This window comes from Leuciscus leuciscus, assembly GCF_965113295.1.
Source record: "Leuciscus leuciscus genome assembly, chromosome: 1".
Taxonomy (NCBI): Eukaryota; Metazoa; Chordata; class Actinopteri; order Cypriniformes; family Leuciscidae; genus Leuciscus; species Leuciscus leuciscus.
In genome coordinates, this window is record NC_138725.1 from 66,778,997 (window position 1) to 66,799,376 (window position 20,380).

The following is a 20,380-nucleotide window of genomic DNA, read 5'->3' on the forward strand; positions in this document are numbered from 1 at the left end:
GAGAAAAAAGTCGTGATACCGATTTAGTCAAGGGTTTCTGCCCTACGAAAATGTATGGTCACCGCGCCAATGATTGTAACAGTATATGCGCCGCACGCTACTGTAAAATGCACATTTGCAGCATAATTAATCGCCTGAAACCATACTTTCCAGCTGGATGGATAACCCCCATTTCGTCAAAATCCAAAGATGAGGGATTTGCATTCAAATATCGGACGACCCTCTCCGTTGTCAAGCGACGAATGGGGGTAGCTACCCTCAACGTCGGCTTATGGACGTGAGGGGGAAATGATCAAACTATGTGATCTACAATTATAAAATATCCCACCTAAATTAAGGCATGTGTTAAGCATACAGCAAATATAAAGTCCTGTAATTATGTAATTTTAATGTAACCCAAAATTATATAAAAAAGAGAAAGGAAAAGTCGTTATACCGATTCAGACAAGGGTTTCTGCCCCACGAAAATGTATGCTCACCGCACCAATGAATGATTGTAACAATATGCGCCGCACGCTACTGCAAAATACACATTTGCAGCATAAAATCAGTCGCCTAAAACCATACTTTCCAGCGCAGGCAAACCGCTGGATGGGTAACCCCATTTCTTCAAAATTCAAAGATGAGGGATTTGCACTCAAATCTATCGGATGACCCTCTCCGTTGTCAAGCGACGAATAGGGGGTACCCTCAACGTCGGCCTTTGGTACGTGAGGGGAAAATGACCAAACGGCAGTATGTGACGAATAGGGGTGAGACCGTGTTGCAAACACATGTATGATGCGAAAACAAAACCATCGAGCGAAATACCGGAGTGAACATGGCTGTGAACGACTTTTGCAGATTATGTGAAGTAAATCTACGCATCCACGGTACAATCAGCGTCTACGTCACGGCTCTCAGCCCGCCCTCTGTTCGTTGATTGGCCGGCTGTTTTGAGGCCGGAGGAAAACAGGGAAAACGGTCGCTATCTCAGACTGAGTACAGAAGCGAACTGAAATTGAGCGGAAGTACGAAGTCTGACGTAGTCAGGCTAAGGCTGTGTGTCCACCAAACCGTTTTTAGCCAGCTGATAACGCCTAGCTGTGAGTGCTTGAGAGCGTTTGGCTTTTTTTTTTTCAGTAGAGATGCTTTGCTTGTTGTTATTATACGGAATATTCGCGAAAGTGTTACTAGTATCTCATTTCACAGATTGTTTGTTTCTGTGTTGTTTCTATATAAAAATGTCGATAGATTATAAAGTATTTGCTCTGGCTCTAGTTTAAAACTATTTTGTTTAATTATTATGCTTGTTGTTGTCATCTGTTTACTTTGTACGAGCAGAGTGTGGCGGTTGTGTGTTATTAGTCCCGCCCCTCCTCCACTGTGATTGGACGGCTGAGTAAAAAGTGACAGTGATGAGCACTGCATTTTACCCAAAGTTGAACATTCTTCAACTCTTGGCGACCGGTAAAGTGTCACTGAGTGTAAAACGCAAAAGGCGAAGCTTGAATTTCCAGGTATGTCCCTCTTTGGCGAATGTATTTTCAAGATAGTCCCGCCCCTCCTCCACTGTGATTGGACAGCTGGGTAAAAAGTGACAGTGATGAGCGCTGCATTTTACCCAAAGTTGAACATTCTTCAACTCTTGGCGACCGGTAAAAAACGACGAATGCTCAGTGCATCAGCGTGAAAAAGACACTCAGCGGCGCTCCCACTGAAAACTATTGGAAAAATATGCCAGTCGCGTGAAAAAACGCTTTCGTGGACACAGGGCCTTATTCATTGTAGAATCAAAAAGGATTTAAATATTAATAATGAGTGAATGCAAGTACATTGATATAAAGCAAGACAGTTGAAAAGGCTTTAGAAAGACAAACCTCTCTCACTCTTCTTTTCAAAACCTTGGAGTAGTCAAAGTTGTTTTGCCTCACTCTCCTACAGCATTCTGGACACTCATCTGAAAGACAGTCAATATAACATTGAAATAAGTATACCAATATACCAGTATAGACAATACCTAACTGTGACGGCAGAATCAATGTGTAGTTGATACATCATATCATTTTAAATAGAGAAAATGTAAATAGAGTACTTAACACTTTTTTTTTTGCTTCATCTTGCTGGCTACCCTCTGTTGGACTGGATCTGTATAAAAAACATACAAGATACCACATTTTATTAAACACTATTTCTGTCAAGACCTGTATCGTCAAATATGATTGACAGTTAGCATATAGTTTGGATTGGTGGTATGGTTCTGTTCTGGGCAAGAACTCCCAGCGCATCCATGCAGCCTAGCATAGAATCATAAGAGCAGACATAAAAGTATTGCAGATATCATTAATTCATTTGAATGTACAATATAATTAAGAGAATTTAAGTCTGATTCAGGGGTAATCAGAATGCTATAATGACTGACGAGAGGTGGAGCTGGGGATGGAGGAGGGTAATTGGCTCCTGAGAAACGCGATAGCTGCTGATAATACTGAAGGAGCTTATACATGTATACAGTAATAGGCGTTACTGTATATAGGCGTCGTATTCCTATAGGTAGACGTGGATCAGCTGATTCGAGCTTGACTAATGTGACCTGCCAGAACTGACGCTATGCTTAATATTTAAATACAGTAAGTTTACTAATTTACTAGTCTAAATTACTAATTTAGAATATACAGTATCGGTCAAAAGTTTGGACACGCTTTCCCATTCTCTTGGATGGGTAGGTGGGTTCAAACTTTTGACTGGTACTATATTAAAAAAACATAGTTCTGTGATAACATACTTATTAACACAGTTCTAATAAAACATTACTGACTAATAAGGAAATATACTTCACTTTGTCTTTTTTTTGCTTTCTGGCCCCAGGGTCTTGTGGCTTTTGATGAGCCTGTGGTCTCAGTGGCAGTAGCTTCTGGAGTGCCGTTGGTCTCAGTGGCTTCTGGAGGTGCTGTAGTTTCTGTGCTACTTGTGGCCTTCTTCTGTCTTTGAAAATGAACTTGCAGACAAGACAAACATCACACACAAGAAAAATTTTACGGTTTGCCTTAATCTCAGTGCCCCTTTATTCCATATAGCCTATGACTAATTATTGAACCACAAGGAAGAGGACCTGCGGGCGAGTGATGATAACAGGCTAGTATATATAATAAGATTGATTTGTACATTACAGGTGTGTTATGCTATGATTAAAAAGTAAAATTAATTATCTACAGTCTATATCAACAAATATAGTCATCGAGTTCCTAGTCAAGGTAATGCTGTCTCTTAATGTCTGATCAGAGCATTCTAGATTTTCTGCCTACTTTTTATCTAGCTTGTTGACTTGGCTTAACTGCTAAAGAAAACAATTGGGTGATCACATGCTGCTTTATCCTATTATGGCTGAAAGTAATGCTCATACTTTGCATCAATAGAAAAATAAAGATAATGATACTTGTGGGTTCACATTGCTTTGGGTTCCTTAGGGTTACCAGTGTTTTCAGATTAATCCAGAGCTTCATATTTGTAAAAAAAAGACTTACTCTTTAGCACAGCTTCATAAATATGTTTAACCCTCTGAAGCAAATCAGGATCCAAAATATAATCCCCTCCTAGGATGACATCGGCCACCAAGCTTCCTTTGCACTTCTTCCCCAAAAGTAGTATGGGGAAAAAATAAATAAATCAAGGGCAGCAAGTTTGTCAAGCTGAAATAAAAACATTATTAAATAAAAAAAAACATGCACCGAATACAATAATTTAATTTAAATATTAATTTCATGACAACTGTTTATTGGTCATATTAAATGTACAACTCATATCAAGGAATTCATTACTACTACATGTTTCACCAGCCATGTTTCCATCAAAATTTGGGGAAAAAACGTCCTCAATTTAGCAAAAACATTTTACGGTCGCTTGAGGTGGTTTTTGTCTTTTTCAAAAATGTGGTGTATGGGAAACCACTTGGGCGGTGTTGCTCGGGACCCTGAGTCTTTCTCCGGTAACGGCCCCCATAGTGCCGAGGTCCCATCTCCTAAGGGTTGGGTTGTTTGCAGCCCAAAGCTGGTGGGAAATGGGGCGGGTTAGGGACAGCTTCAGTGTGGGAGGATCCCCTAGCGGGATCTTAATTAATTCCCTCCAACCCAGTTGATAGAAATATACCTGATTGATATTTTATACTTTTTCGAAACATTTCAAAAGTTCGCTTGACAATTACATGGAAACATGGCTATTGACTGTTAAACTTTACTGTGTTAATTGACTTAACTTCATAAATTCCTATTAGAATCCTGAACTTTGACCTAACCTTACCAACACATGGCTGCTATTGAGAACAACTGTCCTGTTGTTGTTTTTCTTGACTGACTCCTTCCATTCATTTTTTTTATTTTGAAAGTTGCATCTCTTCGCTGCAACTTTTGCTTTGTATGGCTGCAGTTGTTTGCAAAGCGGGCAAGCCTTGTATGCAACACTTATTAGGGTGTTGCACCCTGGGCACATTTTCTTTGAACTTCCTGGCATCTCTAAAATGAAGTAAAAAATTACATTAAAGCCTTAATACAACTTGTTTTTGGAACATGAGATCCAGTAACAAGAGGCACAATTGTAACGTTAGAATTCCTTAAACTAGGTTGTTACTATAAAGGGGGTTAGTACTACTGGCTAACCTAGCCACTTGCCAATGCCAACTGTCACGTGTCACCTATTAGCCGGGACGTCTGTATATTGGGCCTAATTGATTTGTCCCATACGTGACGTCCCTTGTCCCGTTTATTGTCTGCTACGCTGATCTAACCACTGACTGATAAAACAGCAACAGCAGCAGAGTGGCAAGCACATGTAAAGTCATGTTTTTCCTATTTCCTGTATGACTGTTAAAAGGCGCGTGACATTTGTCTGGGGTTTCTCATTCCAGATTTATGCAGTAACGTTAGGCCAAGTTATATTGTTATTATTGACACATCATGAGTCTAATGACAAAGAAATGCATCAATTATAATATTTAAGCAAAACGTGATCATTACTTATTATGAACCTCGTAACTTACCTGGCAGAGCGCAATGAGAAATGAAATCACTAAAGAAATCACCCAATCCCAAAGCGGACTGGGTACGTCTCCATAGCAACGGATGCTTAGGATCACGGGTAATGCTGGCATCCACTAATTAATTAAATTAAATTAAATGCATTACATTTATTTTAATTAAATTACTATCCAAAACAAATCCCCGTTCTCACAATCGAAGGAGAAACAATTAAAACTGATGGTCATAACGGTCGATAAGGCTCATGGGTTCTGCAGATTACTGTTAGGTTTGACACACCAAACCGATAGAAAAACGGTATTTCTCAAAAAATAAACAGCAACTTTTAGAAGCAATAGCCGTAGCATAACTCTGCAGTCTCGTTAATTAACGGGTAGAATATATTAACTATATTTTTACTGGAATGAATCACTGACGATGAGAAGCCTACAGAATAAATCAATAAAAACAATGACAAAAAAATCTCTGATTAAATGTTGAGAAATGTAGCGCTTAAAGTAAAAAATAATAATAATGACAAATGAGAAAAAAAAAAAAAAAAAAATGTTCCCGAGTGGCAAAAAGAAAAACGTGGTGCAGACACAAAATATAGCTTATTGAAATAGCTACAGTAGATCGAAAGTCGTGCTGAGTGACAGGAAAAAAATGGGAAATTTGTGTTCAAGAACACGAATCAATAGTTTATATTTCGTGACGTCACAAACTGCTATAAGAATAAACAATGTCACTCTTTAGCTGTGATTTCAACTTTTCATTGATTGTTTAAATGTTTAATTAATTGTTTTATTATTATTGTTTTATTTTTTATTTTTTTATTTGTTAATGCACTCAATGCAGTGCTGTTTCTTCTTTGTAAAAGGAATAATTTTTTTTTTGTAAATGTCACTCTTTCCCATGAGACCAGGTTGGAATTTAACTTTAAAACATTTTCTTACACTCCTCCTTGAACTGCTCCCTTATCTTGGTGGAGGGGTTTGAGTACCCGGATGATCCTAGGAGCTAAGTTGTCCGGGGGCCTATATGCCCCTGGTAGGGTCTCCCAAGGCAAACAGGGCCAGGTGACGGGTCAGACTAAGAGCGGTTCAGAAGCCCATGAGACACAATCTATCAAGGACCGAGGCGTCGCCCGATGCTGCAATCCCCGAACCCGGTGGTGGACACCGGAAGTAAGGGATGCCGTCAAGCTGAAGGAGTCCTATCAGGCCTGGATGGCTTGTGGGACTCCTGAGGCAGCTGACGGGTACCGGCAGGCCAAGCGGACTGCAGCCCAGGTGGTCGTGGAGGCAAAAAATCAGGCCTGTGAGGAGTTCAGTGAGGCCATGGAAAAGGACTATCGGTTGGCCTCGGAGAGATTCTGGCAAACCGTCCGGCGCCTCAGGAGGGGGAAGCTGTTGACCTCATCTAGGGATATCGTCGGACGGTGGAAGGAATACTCTGAAGATCTCTTCAATCTGACCGATACATCCGACACACACCCCTCCGAGGGGGACTCGTCCATCACCCAAGCTGAAGTCACAGTTTTTTACGATTGCTATGACAGATTTTTCAATTCTTTTAACAATTTTCCAAAACTCTTAACACAGTTAGCACTACATCCGTCTGTGTAAGCTATACTATTAACACATTTCTTGTTGCTTTAACACAAAATGCATACAATTAACACAAATTTAAAATGCTTGAACTTCTTTTACACACAGGCTCAAACAAGACCAAAACAATGGATTTTTACTGCCAAATTTACCAATGCTTTAACACTGTATGTCAGAACAGATAACACCGTGTTCTAAACCTAACCTTACAGGCTAAAGTCAAGGTAAACAGCTGCTTATATTGTGAATTGAAACACAAATATATCCCCTGTATTTTATTCCATTGCTACTGAGAAACAGCTGATTGAATTATGCAAAATTATGTGGCAATACATGTGGCCAAATGCAGAAGACCAGGCAGATTAGAAGGTGACTCTTTTTTTTCTTTTTTCTTCTGGTGCTTTTTCTGTTCGTATATTTTTTATTTTCACATAATAAATGGCATCTATATTGCATATTTTTGTTATCTTGCAGTAATGTCCTTTTGCAAATAAAGTCTTTATTGCAGCAATTCTGTCTCTGTCTTCGTTTTTTCATTACAGTAACCGTACATTCTGTAAAGCACTCTGAGATGGGTCTTTTTTATTGAATTTCTGCAGCAAAAGACCTAAACCCAACAAAACTAAAATGTAGAGAGACTTAAAAAGAAACTGCAGTGCAAAACACAATCTATGATCAATACAATATATAAGGGCATACCTGACACATATAAAATAATGCAGTTTCTGTAATTCCATCTGATGTTAGTGTTTTTATGACATTGTGCTATGATTGACTAAATCTTCCTGTTGGACGAGAACGTATGTTAGTGTTTTGAAAAATTATTTGATTTTGAGACATGTTTGCAGTGTTTTGGCAGACATAGTGTATTGTTGCTAGTGTATTATTGTATTTTGAAAATTAGTGTTGGAGTTTAGTTTACAATGTGTGCTTTTGAGCATGAAATGAACTGTTTTGCCAATTGTGTGTTGTAGGTGTGTTGGTGCGTTAAGAGTTTAGGAAATTTGTTAAAAGTATTGAAAAAAATTGTCATAGCGCGATTGTAAAAAACTGTAAGAAGCTCCTTGTTGGCAAGGCACCGGGGGTGGATGAGATCCGCCCTGGGTACCTCAAGTCTCTGGATGTTGTGGGCATGCAGCATCACATGGCGGTCGGGGACAGAACCTCTGGACTGGCAGACCGGGGTGGTTGTCCCTCTTTTCAAGAAAGGGAACCGAAGGGTGTGTTCCAACTACAGGGGGATCACACTTCTCAGCCTCCTCGTGAAAGTCTATTCCAGGGTACTGGAGAGGAGAATTCGGCCGATAGTCGAACCCTGGATTCAGGAGGAACTGTGTGGTTTTCGTCCCGGTCGTGGAACACTGGACCAGCTCTATACGCTCTCCAGGGTACCTGGAGTGTTCATGGGAGTTTGCCAAACCAATCCACATGTGCTTTATGGATTTGGAGAAGGCATTCGACTGTGTCCCTCGTTGTGCCCCCCAACATTGATAATAATAATAAATGTTTCTTGAGCATCAAATGTTCATATTAGAATGATTTCTGAAGGATCATGTGACACTGAAGACTGTCATGTGGAGTCAATGATCATGTGACTCACTGAAGAGAGTAGTTTAGTTTGTTTAGTTTGTTTATTTATAAAGCACATTTCAACAGTCACAGGACTGACCAAAGTGCTGTACAATCATTAAATAGAACATAGCATACGGTTAAAATACACAACAGCTGAGAGGTTACAGTATAGTATTAAACAATTTAAACTATAGACATATATTCAACATCAAATTAAAATATATAAGCTACAGAAGAGAGGACACTTAGATGGTATTAAAAGCTAAGGAGAATAGATGAGTTTTCAGTAGGGATTTAAAAACTGATAGCGAGTGAGCTGTTCTAATTTGTATTGGCAGGTTGTTCCATAATCTGGGTCCCACTACTGAAAAGGCTCTATCTCCTCTACGCTTCAACCTTGTGCAGGGAACAGCAAGTATATTAAGATTACTAGATCTTAAGACACGGGACGGGCTGTATAAGTGTATAAGTTCTGATAGATAACTTGGAGCAAGATGGTGCAGGCATTTGAACACGAGTAGGAGAATTTTATAATCAATCCTATATTGGACAGGTAGCCAATGTAAAGCTCGCAGGATGGGTGTGACATGATCAAATTTACGTGTTTTCGTAAGAAATTTATTGAATTTCAGAGAGTAATTATGCTGAAAACACATCATTTACATTTGTTCAAAGGAACAAATTACATTTTACAATATATTCAAAAAGAAAACACTTATTTCAAATTGTAATAATATTTCACTTTATTACAGATTTTACTGTATTTTTTTAAATGTAGTGTATATATATTAGTGGTGGGCCGTTATCGGCGTTAACGTGCTGCGTTAACGCGAGACTCTTATCGCGCGATAAAAAAAATATCGCCGTTAATCTATTCTCCAAGTTGGGTTGGGAGCTGTCTCTATACTACACAAGCTATGATGACGCAATCTACCCGCGGCCGCGAGGTAAACCCGGCTGCAACGCATATTCGTCGTCATCTTAAGTAAACACGGCTGAAAGTGAAAGCTGGTGAAAAAGATCGGTGCAACATCCATTATTTGGACTTGGTTCGGGTTTAAGCCGTCAGACGAGCAGCAGAAAACTATATACAGAGTGTGTGGGGTAACAGTTCGGTAAGTTAACACACGACTAATCCGTTCGACCACCTCAAATTCAAAACGAAACATGATATCACTGAATACCAGCGCGCGCGTATTATTCCCATTCCAATATATCATAGTGGTGTGTAGCACATAATCTCGATTTTAAGAATCGTTGTTGTGTTTCTTTTTAACTGAAAAGACATCAGTTAGACAATATTCTAATTTTAAATTTGGGGTTTCATAAGCTCCAAGCCATAATAAACATTAGACCTACTTAAGTCTCTGCAGCTAGTGTACTTAAATTTTATTTATCTGCAAAATTATGTTGTATACTTACAGTTTTGCACAATATATGTTCTCAAAACTACATACACCCTTTAAAAAAAAAAAAAAAACATTTAGCAGTTGTTTAGCATGGGTCTGTGTAATCTGTTCTGAAATAGTTTTATTATAATATACTATATCGTTATTGCAAGAGGCTGCAATGTATATCACAATATAGATTTTAGGCCATATCGCCCATCCCTAATTGATAGCCTATAGTAGTTGATAATAACATAGGCTTACCTAATGTTGCCTATGGACGGTAACAGTACAGTAGTAACCTTTTACAGTCTATGAGTAGAACAGCTTTCTCAAGCAGTTTGTGATGCATTTTGGAAACAGGAGATGAGCCCCTGGTCTAATGCGCCACCTGGCTTGAGAAACCCGTTCTCAAAGACTTACTTTTATAGTCATTATTTGGGTAGCACACATATTCTGAATGCCTTCGGCAGAATTCAAATGAGCCATTTTAATCTAGATTAATCTAGATTAATTTCAAAATTAATCTAGATTAATCTAGATTAAAAAAATTAATCTATGCCCACCTCTAATATATATATATGTAGTGTAATTGTGAAATGTTACAGCAGAGTGCAGCAGATACATGAGAAGTCTTACTGTGAAAATACTGTGAAAGAAATGCAATTATTAACCTGGAAAAATCCTAGGCTATAAAAAAAAAATTAACAGTGTTGTGATACAAACTCAAGAGACTAGAATCTGTTGATGTTTATATATATATAGGCTAATTCATGAACACGAATGTGACAGATTTTTTAGTTCTAATGATGTAAGTTACTAGCCTGACTACGTCAGACTTCCTACTTCCGCTAATTTCATTTCGCTCCTGTAGTCAGTCTGAGATAGCAGCCTATCTTTCAGTTTTCCACCGGCCTGAAAACAGCCGGGCCAATCAACGAACAGAGGGCGGGCTGAGAGCCGTGACGTAGACGCTGATTGTACCGTGGATGCGTAGATTTACTTCACATAATCTGCAAAAGTCATTCACAGCCATGTTCACTCCGGTATTTCGCTCGATGGTTTAGTTTTTGCATCATACATGCGTTTACAGTGGAAGTTAGATGCGGCTGAGCATGCGCATAACACACGCCATAACCAAACATTATGTGATTGGCTTACGGGTAACCAATGATTTTAAACTTCAGACAAGCGCCCCCCCGCGAGAGAGAAAACACTTCTCTATTATGCCATTCCAGACTCTGTCTACGAAGCAAAGTGAAGTAGCAGAGTCTGGTATTACCAGGCTAGTAAGTTACTGCGCAAAGTATTACATGATTGAGAGTAATCGATATAAAAGATATAAGGAGAGATAAGTGATATCTCCATATAGACTAAGTTTGTAACTCCTAAATTGTAAATGTTAGACAGATGCTGCTTTGATTGAAGCCAGTGAGACTTCAGCAGCTTCACACTCAGTCACAGTGAAGATCTGCTGACGAAACACTTACTCTAACTCGCTAGTTAAGAATTTTCCATTATAGAAACACATGATTAGAGTTCTCAGATCTCTACTTTTCCCTTGATCTTCCTCTCCTCTTTATTAATAGTATGTTAACTAATGTATAACTAGAGTTTAATAAATGGAAGATTATTGTAAAGTGTTACCGATTTTTATTTATTTATTATACACCAATTCAGTGTTGGACAGATCAGTTGTTTTAACCCTTCATTAAAGTGAATGGTTCAAATGAGTCATTATGCGTATCGGACATGTCATTAGCAGACGTGTAGCCTATGGCAGGCATTGTGTGATTATCTCGGCAGTTTAGGACAGGACATCGCACAAGATTTGTTTCATCACTGAATAGGTTTTTTCGTTTACTGAAATTGTGGTTTATGTCAGCTGAATGGGCGGCACGCTTTTTAGAGAAGATAAGGCAACGTTTCTTTAGTACAATTCACACCCCGCGGTAATTCAAGAGAAAAAAATTCCAAATGCTCCACGTGAAACTGGTCTTCCGACCTTTTACTATCGTGTCAGTAGGCTTGTTTGAGATGCGCCTTGCCTCGCCTGAAATGTATGCGAGAGTAGGCGGCTGCAGTGAGAGGAGGAGTGAAAAAAGCGCAGGCAAGCCGGACAGATCTCTCTTCTCGTAGTGGATCTGACACCTGCGAGATCAAAGATGGATACTAGAGCCCGACCGATATATCGGCGGGCCGATATTAGGCATTTTTCAAACTATCGGTATCGGCATTTATAATGGCCGATAAATGAATATTTAAAAAATAAAATAAAAGCGGACGAAACACCCTTCAACCATGTTATGAGTGTTGGCGCTGCATAGTTTGTCCACCAGAGGGCACTATACAAGGAAGATCGCTCGGGCTACAGGAGTGGTTACGAACAGAGTCCAGAGTTCACCTGAGTCGGGATGATTCTGTCAGCATTAAAGACTTTTAAAATAATTTAACTCGCGTTCATGTTTGAATGCCTTGTGTTTGTGATGCAAAAGACTATGCGCGCTAACCATTACCATAGTAAACATAGTAAACGCTTGAAGATACGCATAGTGTAAAAACATAGTGAACGCTTGAAGAAATCAGACCAATCATAAAGGCTATAACAGTTATGTTTTTATTTTATCTGTCAGTAGCCTACGTCTCGTCTCTTTATACCGGACTATCATAAAATAAAGCATCTTTTTTTTCGGGAGCTTCCTCTGTTTCTCTGACGGAAAATATCTGTATGGGAGTCGAGAGAGTGCTGCTAAAGCTCCTCAGGTCGTATTTTTGGTGGCATATATTTGTAGAAATTATCATTCTTTCTAAATGTGATGTAAATATGTCCTGTAACTACCAGATAAACAGTAACAGACGCGACTGAAGTAGTAAGTGTGTCCTTTCTTTTGTGAAATAAAGTTAGACCTAACGGTAATTTATTTCTGAGTGACTAATGTGCAATTTTGACAAATTAATTCATTATGATCAAAGTATCACTTTTTATTGTAAACCTGTGGTAAAACATCGATGCTTGGGTTTTAAATATTCAAGTAAACAACAAAAATTCCAGCAAACGGCCGCTTTTATCATGTTTGTTTTCAAGGCTGTTTCCAGTGATTTCTGATTAGTTTTCTGATAAAACTTCCATTTGTTGGTGAAATGATGGGTTAGTGTGACGTTGTTCCAGAGAGGCGTGTTACGGGCGTGTTTTAGTGAAGCGCTGTGGAGCTTCTGGCCCGACAGTGGAAACGCAGGCCCGGTGCTATTAGCATTATTATATTAATAATAATAGTTTACTTTTTTTTGTTCAAAGGACTTTAAGTTTCATATCTTAAGTTTGTATTTTTATACATTATATTTATCAGAACTTTAATATATTCTGTTCTGTTGTGACAATAAAACAAACAAGTTTATTTTTAAACTACATTATCATATTTTAGTAAGGCTGAGGACTCTTAAATAACGACAAATAACTAATGTTAGGGAAATCTGTTCATGTTTTGTTACGCGTTTCTGGATAAAATATATATATATATATATATATATATATATATATATATATATATATATATATATATATATTTATATATATATAGGCCGATATATCGGAATATCGGATTTTTAAATCACCAAATATTTGTATCGGTATCGGCCTTAAAAATCCTTTATCGGTCAGGCTCTAATGGATACCGCGGGATTCACGCTTGTGCACAGTGTTGCTAATAAACTGGATGTAATTCAAGTTCTGTTGCTTTTATATACAAATAAATAAAATGAACAAGACACCCAAAGTACTTGTTATTTAATTCCATTCCAAATACATGTTTATCAATATTTTTTTTCTTTAATACAGACATATGTTATTATTTTTTTTATAAAAATTAAATTGCATAACCCAAAGAGATCGCACTGCCATATAGTTTGGGAATATTCACACATAACATATACACATAAAACATGATATTAGAGTTTTAAAATCAAACATTTTAAAAGAGAACAATACATCACAGTTGTTTAAACCAATGAGCATTAAGCTGTGTCGTCAGCAAGTCGTTTCCCATCGTGCTTTTGATCAGCGCAGTCGGCAACTGCGCTCGACTGCAGAATCCGACACGCGCGCCTTGCGCTCTCGAGAGATTTTTGACATACGTCAGCATGACATCAGAGCAAGGCGGACCGCACTCGGACACATTTCTATGGAAGGCGAACGGGGCCAAAAGTCTTTAAACGAAACGCGTGATTTTTGACCGCGTCAACACGCACTGTTTGTCCGCGATTTTTTACGCGTTTCTTTTGTACGTGTAGACACGCCCATTCTGGTCGTGTTAAGGCGTCAGTTATGGTCGCGTTACTTTAGTACGTGTAAAGACGCACAGTTTTACCATGTTAAGATGACCAATTTGGACATGTTTCTCAATGCGCACATTATAGATGCGCACCATGTTCGAACTTGTAATATGTTTTAAAGCAGACTTACTTTTAGATTTACCCACATTTTAATCCTTTAGTTAATTGTGGCCTTTTTTTTTTAACTGATATCTTAACTGCTAGAGTAAATTAATTCATGTTACATTGTAAATTAAGTAAATGCTATATATTCCATATTATACAATATAATTTATTTATATGGGTTATTAAATGTTTAAGTTATTGGCTTATCATTTTCAAAAGTATATAACTTACACAGCATAGGCTATATTTATAACTGAACACACACACAGAGAGAGAGAGAGAGAGAGAGAGAACTTTATTCACTTTAACATAATAATGTTTTTGTAATTTGGTGTTCAACCCAAAACCTTTTATTATCATATTTTTGTCAGAGCTGTTGTGTAAACAAATAAAAATAAAAATAAAATAAGACAGCAGGTTAAACTATGTCCTCAGAACAAGAGTAGCCTAAAGTGTCTGTTTTATCGGTAAAAGCCAATAACCAACTGGATATACAAACTTCTTAAAATTAATTTCCACTTTGTGAATCACAAGTGGTGATAAACGTTTTTAAAGTCTATAAACTGTAACTGTTTTAAACACAAATTGAGCCAGAAATTGAGCCAGAGAATTTTTAACGCATGTGCTGAGATCATTGGGGGGAGCTGCGCAATCACATATATATATATAGCCTACTATTAATAAATGAGAAACTTGGCCACTAAATATTTAATTTTCAATTATTTTAATGATCACAATTAAAGTTTTAATTGTATTAAATTGAACAAGCGCAACATTCAGCATTCAAGCAAATATTCTAAAAGATGTATTATTAATAATAATGTTATTTCAACATAATATCTCGTTATTTCAACATAATATGTGTGCGTGCAACAAGCAACATGTGCATAAATCCGGTGACGCGTGTATTGATTTTTATTAATAAACGAGTGTTTTCTGACAGTGTCGACTGCAAAGATGAAGTTGATCGCCATATTCGTGAACGCGCCTATAGAGAGAAATGCACATAATGGATTACATAATCAGAGAGTAGCCCTTTTCTGTTCGTTTTGAATTATTTCGTTTAAAGACATTTCAAGCTTTGTGTATTTGATGTATTTCTCATGTCTGTGTGAGGCATACACTGAGTTTCGTTAAGTTAGGATGAGATGCGCTCCAGTTAACGTAAAATGCAAGTGACCGCGCGGGCGCCTCCATGATTATATTGTCTGTTATATTGGCTTCCTATTTTTTAAATCCAGGCAATTGGTTGATGAAAAATTGATTAAAATTAATATACAATTTATACAAAACGAAATTCACTTTAAAGAAAGGTTTTCTACAGAACAAAACTTAATGAAGTGGTCAAAATCATGTCTCAATCAACCTTTCCATGTCTCTCGATATATTGCGCATCCTATCTTACTCGTGCTGTTCACTTTTCTATAAATCAACATAAATGGAAACAAAATATGAATGGAGAAATGTTCTGCTATGACTATGAGTTTGTTTGTTTGTGCTGTTCTGTCTCTGTGTGTTTTACAGTAGCCTAAACATCATCGTAGTGAATACTATCATATAATATAATAATATAATATATAGGCTTCTGACGATAACAAGTTTCTGCGAGCCTAATTTGGAAACAAATGAAACATTCAAAATGTGTTTTTATATTTATAACATATGATAGGCTACAGTTACAGTTCAATAAACAAGTAATTAATATTAAGTCAGTTGAATGTTAGATACAATAAATGTTCTATTTCAGCAGCGAAAATAGTTCCACAGCATATCTCAAAGGAAAACTTAACTGTGTTTCATTACCGAATGATTCAGTGTTTTGAACGAATCAGTTGAGTCAAAGATTAAATGAATTCCTATTAATTTACAACTGCCTCATCCCTGAATGAATCAGCCGTTTGAATGAATCGTTTGAATAAATGACTCACTCATTAAGACGGTCGCCTGCCGCCTCCTACTGGCGGTTTATAAATATCATTTCTATGTACAAATAATATTTCTTATTTGTATATTCAAAAAATATTTTAAATAATCTTATTACATTATTTAATGCAGTTTAATTTGATTGGTACAGCCCTTTATCATCTTATTATTCTAATGAAAGATGAAGCATAGGCCTATATTTAAAACGATTACGGAAAATGCCCTTTATAAAGATTAAAATATCATAAATGTACCTATTTATATATGTTAGAGCTGACTGAACAGTGATGAGAATACTGATTCGTAATATTATATTACGTAATTATATTTACAACACACACAAAAAAAATCTCATTTTTTTCCTGTTCAAACAAATGTTTTTACTCAGACAAGTGAATGACCGATCGAAGGACAAATGAAAAGGCTTAATGTTGAGCCCTGGTATATATATATATTTTTTTATTATTATTCATTTATTTACCCATAAACCTGTCTTTAGGAAGCCATAAGTTACAGTGGCAAAAATAACTTTGTGAAACACTTGGGGGTGGTGGACAGGGTTTAAATTAAGACAGGGGTATGCCTTAATCTAGTTAAACGTGCATTTCAATTATTTTATTCCACAGCTGATGTGTGCAGTTTTTTATTGCCTACATTAAAATAATTTTCTCTTGTTTTGTTTTTTAATTGCAGTCTTTTTCTTCTGCCATTCAAGCTTATCAGCGCTGTGGAATCTTAAGCTTTTCTTAGTTCAGCTGCACACAGTCTGAAAAGTTTTTTTTGGCAGTTTGCTAAAATAAAAGAGCCATCGTTTAAGCTGTTGACGTTTCTACCATGAGAAAGAACGTTAAACGAACAACTTAAAAGGGCATGACAAATCATGACATAAGACTGACATCACTCACAACGTACCAATGTATTATCCCTCATGAACAAATATAACGTCTGATGTTTGCATACGTGCATACCAGTATACCATTACGACATAGTTCATGAATAAACATGATGTCTGATGTTTGTATACGTATATACCAACGTACCATCGCGTCACATATGCAAATATAGTCTCAAATACAGCAATTTCATTGGCTGCTGTGCGTGTTGTCGTGTTAACGTGGACAAACGGTGCGTGTTGACGCGGCCGAAAATCACGCGTTTCGTTTAAAGACTTTTGTCCCCGTCCGCCTGCCATACATTTCTAACCGGCATGCATCTCGCGCTGATCACCGGTGATCGGTTCTGCGCAGATTTTGCTCATTTCAGGAATCCGAATGGAAGATGGCGGTGATGGCGGAAACTTACTAGACGTCTCCTAATAAAAATCAGACTCCAACCTTAACAAACACTTAAGAGAACCTGAACTACACTAAACCAACTCAGCAAAATACCAACTAAAGACCCGACATACTTTAAAACTGTGTCAATTTGATTCACCGCGAAAGAAAGAACTTCAGAGAAAAACTGCTCGGTGAGTTGCAAGCTAGCAAATGCCTCAAACAAAACCTGCAAAAGAGAAAATGAGTCACCAACTACAAAAGCCTGAACTAAAGAGAAAAGAGTCCTCTCCAAAAGAAAAGAAAGTTGTCCACACATCGCTTGGCGACCATAACTACCAGGGATGTGCAGAAGAGGAAGAAGTGAAACTTGTCTCTCTTCCTGATACCCCGCTAAATAGCCCAGCACCCAAGAAACTTAACAGCGGGCAAACAGAGCCATCAATGTACGAGTTACAGATGACTATCTTGAAGACTGTAAACGATAGAGCCGATGAACTGGCACGTCTGATAAGCAGCAACGCAGCAGATATCAAAGAGCACAAAGTTTCTGTCAAGTTTGCACACGAAGAAATCAACGACATAAAATCAGAAAATGCTGCGCTTAAGAAGCAATGTGAAAAGCACCAGATGGTGATATTGTCACTGAAAGAGCGTGTAACTGATGCCGAACGCTACAAGCGAAGATGGTGCCTGCGACTTTACGGATTACCTGAGTAAGATAATGAGCACGTCAAACAGAGAGTGGCAGAGATCTGTCAGAAAATTACACCAGAAATGGGGGCCAGAGCAGCTGAGGGAATTGACATCGCACACAGGCTGGGAAGACGAGCGGAAGGCAAAACCCGCGGTGTCATCATCCTCTTCACTTTTCGCTCAGTGAGAGATGAGATCTGGAGAGCCGCCAAAAACAACGATTTCCTACGTGAGAAAAAGCTACGTCTTGAGGAAGACTTGACTAAAGAAGACAAGGAGAAGAGAGCTGCGCTGTGGCCAATTATTGAAAGAGCACGCAAGAACGGGAGCAAGGCGTACTTTGTGGGAGTTAAAGGATACATAGATGGTAAGGAGATTCGCCATGTGTCTGAAAGTTAAACCCAAACTGCCGTTTATGATGATGTTTTTGCTCTCTTACCCCATATCTCATTCGCTCTGATTAACAAGAGATTTTCGGGAATAAAAGAACTATATAAATGCAAGTTGGCAGAATTCGTTCTAAACCAATGTTCTAATTGTTATTTTAGACTGTGTTCACTTTGCTAGTAATGAATGTCCTAAATGTTACTTAACACTTTGTTCATACGGTTAATATGTGATGAACAATTTTCCAAAACTGTCAATATACTATATTGTTATTATTTTGCTATGTCCAAATGTAAAATACATACTCAATACAGGAGTCATTTTATAGGGTTGACGTCTTTGAGATAATATTGTGATAGTTTTATATATAAGGTTTTTTTTCTGGATTTAATTTTGGTATCTGTTAACACTAGGGGCCCTATCTTGCACCCAGCGCAAGTGACTTTGTACACCGACGCATGTATCATTCCTATTTTGCACCCGCGCAAAGCGGACTTTTCCCTCCACAGAAGCACGTCGGTAAGTTAGGAAATACACTTGCGCTCCCGGGGGCGGTTCAGCGCAAAGAGGAGGCGTGTTCCGGCGCAAACGTTCCTTCTTGCTATTTTGCAGGTTTAGAAAACAATTGCGCCACTAACCAGGAAAAAATAGTTTAAAGTCAGTGGCGCGTTGCGCATGTTATTCATATGCTATTTTAAGGGCGCATGCTTGGCCATAATCAATGTAGCGTGTGACCAACGCGCATACACTTTGATTCTCTCATCTACACAGAAGCAGCAGTTTTCATTTTTGCAAATCATACATTATTACGATAGATAGATAGATAGATAGATAGATAGATAGATAGATAGATAGATAGATAGATAGATAGACAATTTATTATAAAAGCATACATCTAGCTTACACATTTACCCAAATTATCATACGCCTGTTTAACCGAAGTTAATTTGGGTGGGTTTCTCCATTTCAATGTAACTTCTCTCTTTTACGGCCGTGACGAGAGCGTTGCTCTCCTCGGGCTGTGAACCGCTCCTGGCGCGCGCCTGGCAAATCCGCCGTTACAATAGCAATCCGCTATGGAAAAAGCGCATCTGCTCTTAAAGGGAATGTGAGATGACGCTCTGATTGGTTTATTTCACGTTACGCCCAAACCACACCTATGAATAATGAAGCTACTTCAGACCAACCCATTTTAGATTTGCGCCTGGCGCAAGAGTCATTTATCCCGCCGGGAAAATAGCAACAGCGCCGAGACCCGCCCACAAAGTTACTTGCGCTTTGACACTTGCGTTTCAGATCGGTAAAATAGGGCCCTAGGGGTCTGCGAAATATTGTAAAAAGAAAAGCGTTTTTCTTATTTTGTAAGGAGGCAAAGGCAGATTTTGTCTTTCTTCAAGAGAGTCATTCTTGCTCAGAGGATGAAACATTTTGGAAAAAGCAATGGGGGAAGGAAAGTTGGTTTTCTCATGGGTCTAATAGGTCTGCAAATTCAATGGAAAGGTTTTGGACAAAAGAATTGATGATAAAGGACACTATATATTTTTGGTCTTGGAAATACATACGAATTTTGTTTTACTAGGGAACATTTATGGATATAACACTGACTTAATAAACTATCAATTATTAGAAGAGGTTGAAAATATTATTAATTCCCTCACCTACAAATACCCTTCAGCCAAGGTTATTTTGGGAGGGGACTTTAATATGGTATGGTCTCAGGACCTGGATAGACACCCTTCTAAAGCTAGAGATAGAGAAAACAGTCTTACCAAATTTTGTGCAAGATTAAACTTAGTAGACATATGGAGACACCGCAATCCAACAGAGAGGCAATATACATGGAACAACAATGATCTATCACGCTGCTCTCGAATCGACTTTTGGCTGATCTCTAATGACATGGAGAAACATGTCCTACTATAAAATTTGTCCTACTATAATGACAGATCATAGAACAATTTTTCTCAAATTAAATTGGTCACAGCAAAATAAAATAAATTCAATTATTGGAAATTTAACAATGCTTTGTTAAATAACTAAAACTTTACAGAATCTATAAAAAAAACGTATAAAACAACATTGGGAACTAGCAGTATCTGTAGATGAAT

The 20,380-nt window shown here is 37.9% G+C and overlaps 1 long non-coding RNA gene across 1 annotated transcript; it reads right to left on the minus strand.

Moving 5' to 3' along the window:
• Positions 1 to 1,150: 1,150 nt before the first annotated feature.
• On the minus strand, positions 1,151 to 3,006 carry LOC309508927. Its single transcript, XR_014209740.1, has 3 exons — positions 2,819 to 3,006; positions 2,080 to 2,127; positions 1,151 to 1,939 (listed from the first exon to the last, which is right to left on the minus strand). It is a non-coding gene; the product is annotated as an uncharacterized lncRNA (long non-coding RNA).
• Positions 3,007 to 20,380: the final 17,374 nt, after the last annotated feature.